The sequence below is a fragment of the Muntiacus reevesi genome, chromosome 10 (genome assembly GCF_963930625.1).
Source record: "Muntiacus reevesi chromosome 10, mMunRee1.1, whole genome shotgun sequence".
NCBI classification, from domain to species: domain Eukaryota; kingdom Metazoa; phylum Chordata; class Mammalia; order Artiodactyla; family Cervidae; genus Muntiacus; species Muntiacus reevesi.
In genome coordinates, this window is record NC_089258.1 from 47201921 (window position 1) to 47210032 (window position 8112).

Consider the following 8112-nt stretch of genomic DNA (forward strand, 5'->3'; position numbering starts at 1 on the left):
ATGCCATTGTTTTTCCTTTTCCTTTTTTAAGGAAAAAAGAAACAGACCTTACTTGCTCCAAACAGTTGTTAAATAAGTTTTTGCCTTTTAGGCAGACATCCTTTTCTCTTCTGTATTAGCAACAAGGGATGAAAGAGCGATTCAACCATCACTGAGCCCCTACTCAAGAGTGTCTACTGAATATGTACTCCTGTGTGATGTGTTTTGTAAATATTTATTCCAGTCATAGACTCATGGTGTAAATGACCAGACGGTTAGCATCTTTAACAACCTAGTGGGTTTACAACAGGAATCATGTCTAAACAAACAAGAAATCCCACTTGATGACCACACTGAAGAAGAACAGATGTGCATATGCTTTGAGCTCCACCCTCTGTGTCCTCTGGTGATATGAAGGGAGTTTGCCTCTATTACATTATCTGTAACTAATTGCAACCTGAAAAAGAAGGAACTTCTACATCATGAGCTTGACAGTCTGGAACTGAAAGCTCTTCACTCTGCTCTATTGCTGATTCACAGCCCTTTTACTGGAGAAAGGAGAAAGGAATTCTGCCTTTGATTCGTCATGGCCATCCAGTTTGTAAAAGAGCAGGTCATCACAAGACTTAAGTCATAGCTTGTTCTTATTGTTACCCCTCACTTAAAGGATTGATATCTTACCCTAAGTAGGATAACTCCCACCTGCAGACAGATATTCCTGCTGCTTCATCTGATTTCCCTCTGCCGCGCTCCACCCTCTTAAGACAGGTCTCATCTCTGCATCCAGAGATAGGGGCTGTTGTTGCCTGAAAACCCAGGATTGTGGCCGTGATTTCTGCCCAATCCAGTGAGTATGATTTCCCAGTGAGTATGTTGTAGGGGTAAAGAGTCTGACTACCAATGCAGGACATGCAAGAGACATAGGTTCCATCACTGGGTTAGGAAGATCCCTTGGAGTAGGAAGTGACAACCCACTCCAGTATTCTTGCCTGGGAAATTCCATACATGGAGGAGCCTGGTGGGTTACAGTCCATGGGGCTTCAAAGATTTGGACATGACTGAGCGTACATATACACATAGTGCATATGGCTCCCAAGTAAGAAAAGTACAATGAAAGGTAATATGTGGTGAGGTACAGCGGCCAAACAGGAGAAGGGAATTCCCTCCAACATAGACTAGATTAGTATCATGAAAACAATAACACATTGTCCTGCAAAAAAATAGTGTCTGGGTTCACACTTGTTTTACAGTCATTTATGATATGTGATCCCTTTCTAGATTCTTATTTTCTCTGCACTCATTTACTTTTTCTATTTTGTTCCATCCAGAGAGCTTACTGCATATGATAATAAGCAAACTGATGAAAACTATTATCACCTTAATTCAGGTTTAGCATCAAAGCAACAAAAGAATCCCAGAGGTCAGTCTTTTAGAAGCAGATCACATGAAGAAGAGAACTAACAGTAATAGGGCCAGAAAAGCAGTGGAAAACCCAATCTCGAGGGTTAAACAGATCTTGTTTAAAACTGAGCCTATTCTGCTCATTAATTTGTGGCTCCGTACTTAATCAAATGTCCTCAGCTTATTCAACTGTGAAATGATATTGTTCTTATCACTATTGTGATAGAGTGTGTATGCAAATTTCTTGGCATATTATAAATGCTGACTATTGAATAACCATTATTCATTGCAGTAAGTAATATCTGTAGGATAATTAGCACACGCGATCCTCATATAGACCAGAAAAGCATGTTTCTCAAAGACGATTCCCACATGGTAGTTACAATACGAAGCAGCAGGAAGTAATGGTGATTGCCAACAGGTGTCCAGCCAGGAAATGGAAACCAGAACTTAAAACAAGCTCTTCAGACACTTGTAAAGACAGTCAGGCACCTTCTTACAACATACAGTAGCTCCACCATATCCATGGTTTCACTTTCTGAAGTTTCAGTTACCTGTGGTCCACTACAGCCTGAAAGTACTAAGTGCAAGATTCCAGAAATAAACGACTACTAAGTTTCAAAATGAGCACCATTCTGGATAGAGTGATGAAATCTCTCACCATCCTGCTCCTCCCTGCCCGGGGTCCCCAATCACCTCCATCAACTCCTGACGTCCAATCATCAACACCGTCATGGCTCCACAGGCCAGGATCACCCAGAGCTGTGATCTTCCTGACCTACGGTGAGAAGGTCAACAGCAACCTAACACTGCACCCAGTGTCTCCGACATTCAGCTCTTTTCATCTCATCACAAAGGCATCACAACATCTCACATCATCACAAGAAAACTGAGTACAGTACAATAAATATTTTGAGAAAGACATCCCATGTTCACATAAATTTTACTTCAGCATATTATTATAATTGATCTATTTTATTATTACCTGCTGTTGTTAATCTCTTACTATGCCTAATATAAAAATTGAACTTGCCACAGGTAGGTACTATAGGAAAAAGCACAGTATATAGAGTTTGCTGCTATCCATGGTTTCAGGCACCCACTGGGGAACAGACCCCCCACACACAGATAAGGGATGGGACACCTGTATTCTTACAATATGATCCAACAATCACCCTGTTTGGTATTCACCCAAAGGAGTTGAAAACTTACGTCCACACAGAAATCTGCACATGGATGTTTATAGAAGCTATAACTGTAATAATTGCCAAAGCTTGGTAGCATCAAGATGTCCTTCATTGTAAATGTCCTTCAAGGTAAATGAAAAAATAAACTGTGATACATACGGACAATGGAATACCATTCAGTGCTAAAAAATAAATGAGCTACAAAGCCACACAAAGACATGCAGGAACCTTAAATGCATATAACTAAGTAAAAGTGTCCAGTTTGAAAAGGCTACTTACTAGCAATGAGAACAGTGCTATGACATTCTGGAAAAGGCAAAACTATGCAGACAGTGAAAAGATTAGTGGTTGCCCGGGGTGAGCAAGGAGGAATGAACAGATAGAGGGGATTTTTAGGGCAGTGGAAATGCTCTGCATGACACCACAATGGTGGATACATGCCATTATACATTTGTCCAAACCCATAGGATGTACAACAGCAAGAGTGGACCCCAGTGTAGACTATGAGCTCTGGGTGGTGGTGACTTGTCAACACAGGTGCATCAATTCTGACAAAGGTACCATCCCATGTGGGACATTGATAATGGGGGATGCCCTGCACGTGTAGGGGTGCAGAGGAAATCTCTGTACCTTCCTCTCAACTTTTTGGAAACTAAAACTGTTCTAAAAATTGTTTCAATTAAAAAATGTAGAGCAACGACAACTGCAGGGGAGCAAAACTTGCCAGTCCAAAATATCCCTCTTTGGCATGAGGATTGATTTAGGCTGATATTTTTTAAGAAAGAGAAGACTCAGAAAAGCTTTCTAAGTACCTCTCCCTTAACTGTCTAAGAGACTTTAGAGGACGGGCCTCCGGGAACAGTGGCATCACCAAAGACACCTGCTAAGCATATAGGCTGAGTGTGGCAGGGAGGCTGGGCTAGGCCCTGAGATCAGGGTCCACTCTGTGTCCCTGGCCCAGCAAACGCACGTTTACTAAACCTTTGCTTTCATCTCCATGCGCATTACCTTCCCCCTCTTTGAAGTCCCATACTGATACCAGCAACATCTCCATGTGTCTTGAGCTGAAGATGGCATTTACGCCGAGGGCTTCATCTCTCTTGATGAAAGACTCAGTTTCCCTGGCTATCACCCACAGACACATGTGATTAAATTTGTGTTGATTTTCTCCTGCAAATCTCTCAGGTCAATTGAATTCTTAGGTCAGGCAGAAGAACCTAGAAAGGTACAGAAAATGCCTTCCTTCCTGACACTGCAAACAAACTCTTTAAGAAAACATAGTAACAACAAAATACACACAGACTGCCTGAGGCCAGAGTCTCCTCATTTGTTTGTGCTTTCTCGGGCCACATTTAAAGCCCACTAAACACCAGTGATTTCAAACCCCAACAGCACAGATCACCAGGCCATACTCCTCAGAAAGACAGCACAGCTTCATTTTCACTGCGTATAAAACTCTGAACATTTTTAAAGAACTCTCATCTGAGGATGAGAATGGTAGATTTTTGTCTGTCTATAATTAAACCATTAGTATATTCAAAGACATTTTAGTTTTGCGGTACTCAGCTTAGAAACACCTACATCTCATTTTCTTTGCAGATATTGAAAATAAACTCCACATCTATAGCTATTTTTACTGTATATTTTTGCACAATGTAGCTCTTCTGTGACTCATACTTTTGCAAATGAGCAATTCATCTTTCTCTCTTTAATTTGAAACAAAAAAAGTGAAAGTGCAGAACATTTGGCTATATCATTTTCTAGACAATATTAGTTATCAAGATTCCTGGTTATATGCCTTTTTCCAAGGTCCACCAAATTGAATTTAGAAAGCAGTTAAACTCTTTTTTCAGTAAACACATTCACCTTAGACAGTTTTATGTGTGGTTTGATTTTGGAGGAAGAAAAAAGTGTCTTATTTGGATTCTTACTAACAAAAGAATTCTTAAAAAAAAAATTCAGATATTTAATTTCTCTCTTAGTTGAGGACAACTTCAGATTAGAAGGAGTGGACACAAGACTGAGGTTCATGCAGTGCTGCAGTCTGGAAATCAAGGTATTAACTCCAATTATAAATCTGGACCTCTTCTAAAAAATGTACTGAAATGTGTATTAGGTCAACAAAGTGCATAGTTTCTGATTCACAAAGGTAAGATGTCATTAGTAATCAGCAAATTCATCTCCCCACCAGGAATTTCAGAGATAATCAAGATCGACTAAGAGTCACACAGGGTGAGGGTGTCCTCCCCCCCATCCGGACTGTCTCCCTGAGGTCCTCTGGCCGGGGGCTGAGAGGGGCTGTACAGGGCTGTTGGAGCTGGAAACATATGCAGGTGCTGACATCTCACTTGGGGAGGCTTTGGCAACCTGTCTGTCTGTTAGAACAATGCACTTGGGAATTAAACCATTTGTGTGGTCATTAAATAACGATAATAATTTAATAATAATAGTAAACTTTATGCAAATTGCACTGCTCTTCTGGCCCCACTAAGTAGACCCAGCTACTGGTTGTCTCACTGCATGAGCTAGCAGTTTCACATTCTTTCACCTCCCTTCACTGGGTCCTGTTCCAAGAAGCACTAGTCATAACCAACCAAAACCAATCCAGAGACTACACTCACGAAAGTGTCAAATGCCAGGCCTCCAAACACTATTGGGGGCTTCAGGAAATCAGAGCCTCCCCTGGGTGCACCCTGGAGGTACCTTATGTGGAGATGCAGAGGAAGGGCCCCCAGGAGATGGATCGTCCAGTCCTAGGAGGATGTTCCTGTATCAGTGAAATCACACCTGCAGAGCCAACTCTCGATGTCTGTTTTTGTGACAGATCTCCATACACTGAACCAGACAGAAAATCAGATGTGCCCAACACATGGCAAAAGAGAATCTTAAGAGTTCTGACAGGTCTAAAGAGCTGGCTGGCACTGAACGAGTGTGGTTAGTGAGCATGATGGTTACAGACAGGCGTGCAATGTGTCAGTTTTCCCATGAGTTCTGAGGCAGTGTGTCCTAGGATCGGGCCTCTACATTTCCACTGGCAAAAGCTGTTTTTATGCAACCTTTCTATCAACTTAGAAAACCTGGTTCCAGAATTTTCTCCCTGCAGTTCTAGAATCTTGTGGGTAAATTCCACCTAAGGACCCAAAGTCAGTCTACAGCCACCAGAAAATTGATCATCTGGCATTCCAAAGTGACATGCATAGCTACAGTGTAAGTCTGGATATTTATCAGAATCTACCTATAGTAGGACTGGGCTGAGGTTTCCTGCATCTTTTTTTTTGTGATTAATTTTTAATTAATCCTTAATTTTTAACACATTATCATCCTCGATTTGGGTAAATCCTTTTTTAAAATTTTTTATTGAATCATAGTTCAACTACAATGTTGTGTTAATTATTACTATATAGCAAAATGATGCAGTTATACATATATATATTATTTTTCATAATCTTTTCCATTATGGTTTATCACAGGATATTGAATATTGTTCCTTGTGCTATACACTAGGACCTTGTTGTTTATTCATCCTATATATGATCGCTTGCATCTGCTAATCCCAAACTCCTCCAAAAAGAAGAAAGAAAAAGAAGGTTTCCTGCATCTTGATACGTGCTAGAAGGTAGCCACATGCACATGGCTGCATCAGAGGCAAGGTCAGATCTTTGTGCTCAAGCGCACATGCCTTCTTGCAAAGGGAAGCTGTTTTTGACTTATTCAATTGCTGTGGTCTGTAATTATCATGAAGAAAGTAAAGCTCAAGCATGTACCTCTCCTCTGGCCAAATGTTCAGGTTCCAGTTCAAACACAAAAGCAGGCAGCATTTTGTTCTGGAATGTTCTCCGTGTGGGTCATTTCATGGATGATGTTATAAAATAACAGGAACAATTACAAAGGAAAGAAAGGAAATCAAAGGCCCAGAGATCTTATTTTATTTTTTACCCTATAACTAATACTTGCACTGAAACTTTCCTGATTGTCATAGATTTGGTCAACTACTTTTACTTAATCACAGGAGGTTGTCCCCTTTGACCTTTTAATCTTTTGTCTTTTCTAGGGGACAAGTCTTTTTCCTTCACAAGCATTTTATTTTCCTTTATCCTTTATTCACTAGATTTCAATGCCCATCATATCTCTATTATAAAAGGGGACAATTATTTTTGTACTCTTGAAATGCCTAGTAGAACAGAATGATGGACAATAGGTTTTCACATTAACATAAGATTTAAATGAAGACCTACCTGAAAAGAGCTTTTAACTATACTGCTCTTTTCGGAAACATGAACAGAAAAATCTAGGGAGAATGTGCTCCCTTGAGAGGGGGACTAGAAATACTGCCATTGAAACTAAAATTATTTAAGGGCCTTCTCCAGCCCTTGTTCGGACTTCATGCTGACAGCACTGGAAATTTATGTTTGTAAAGATGACTAAATTAGGCTCATAAGTGGTAAAATATTCAACACAGAAATGGAAGTCCTCAAGTTTTTAGCTGATATTGGAAATTCTGAAATCAATTCTAGGCACAAAATTAGTAACAGGGGATATTTATATAACCACAAGGCAAGAATGGATCTCAAGAGGTCATCTGCGCTTTGTATCTCCCTCCAAGAGATGTTCAAGCCCCGTGGAAAAGGGCAGAACATGGCTCTGTAGCATGTTCCATGTTGAATGTGGTCCCCCGAGGCTGCTCAGTAACGGTCACACTGTGTCAAGGTGCTTGGTGGGGTGTCATGAGGAGGTAAGCCCTGGGACAGGCAGTTTGTCTAACTGGACACACCAGGTCCCTTACTGTGAAACAGAGCACAGATTTAACTATGTTCTTAGTCTGATGGCAACTTACACAATCTACGTGGAGAGAAAAAGGAGCCGAAGATGAAGGAGTGATGCCAGTCTGAGGGAGGGAATCTTGGGTACCAGGGGTCCCCATGCTAAGCCAGGTGCATCTCAGTGACCTGCAGGACAAAGCTGTAAGCTTTGGAGCCAGAGACCAGGAGAGATTTAGAGTCGATTACTCCAAATATCACCAGAAAGCTTGGGTGCCTGAAGTGTACCCCCAAGGTCTGTGCCTCTGGGAAAGCTGCTGGATCTGCAGGGCCTGGCCAGGGCTTAGCTCACGCCCCTGTGACCGGCTGTGAGGGAGGCCCCAGCCCCAGGCTAGGCTCTCAGAGGGAAGCAGACACCGCTCCAGCAAACAGAAGGAACAGGAAGGGAGGGTCATCGCTCTTTGAGCCCATCCTCGGAACCAGTTCACTGCAAACAACTATAGCCTTTCAATCTCACAGAAGTTCTACAAGATGGAAGTGATAACCCTGATTTTATACGTGAGTCCTGAACACTATCAGGAATCTTATCTGGTGGGATCCTGACCCAACAAGGCCAGGGTTTAAACTCCAAGAGTGACAACGCCCAAGATCAGACTTTCTCGGCCACTCCCCTAAATTAAAGTGTTGCAAAGGAATGCCACATCGGAGGAGGCTCATATGCCTGATCCAGAAGAGGGAGGGGGCACCTGAGGATGAGGAAGAACAGCCAGCACTTTTAAACACAAAGA